Source organism: Egretta garzetta, unplaced genomic scaffold, assembly GCF_000687185.1.
Source record: "Egretta garzetta isolate BGI_Z169 unplaced genomic scaffold, ASM68718v1 scaffold431, whole genome shotgun sequence".
In the NCBI taxonomy this organism is placed as follows: Eukaryota; Metazoa; Chordata; class Aves; order Pelecaniformes; family Ardeidae; genus Egretta; species Egretta garzetta.
The window spans coordinates 79,900-80,350 of record NW_009258677.1 but is presented as its reverse complement, the minus strand read 5'-3'; positions in this window follow the sequence as shown (position 1 = coordinate 80,350).

Below are 451 nucleotides of genomic sequence, written 5' to 3'. Positions count from 1 at the left end.
TGGCGGCTGGGGTGGATGTTGGGGGACTGGAGGCAGATTTTGGGGTGGAATCAGGGGATTTGGGGGCCGGTGAGAGACCCCAGGTGATTGGGGGGGACCCTCGGTGGATTTTTGGGGTGAAACCTGGGGATTTTGGGGGATGCTGTGGGCAGATTTTGGGGGTGAGATCTGGGGAGGGGGGATTTTGGGGTGCCACAAGCAGATTTTTGGGGTGAAATCTGGGGATTTTGGGGGGGGCTGTGGGCAGATTTTGGGGGTGAGATCTGGGGAGGGGGGATTTTGGGGTGCCACAAGCAGATTTTTGGGGTGAAATCTGGGGATTTTGGGGGACTCCATGGGCAGATTTTTTGGGGTGAGATCTGGGGATTTTGGGGGTGCCACAGGCAGATTTTTGGGGTGAAAACCGCCGGTTTTGGGGGAGCAGGTGGCGGAGGCAGGGGCGCCGCCGGCG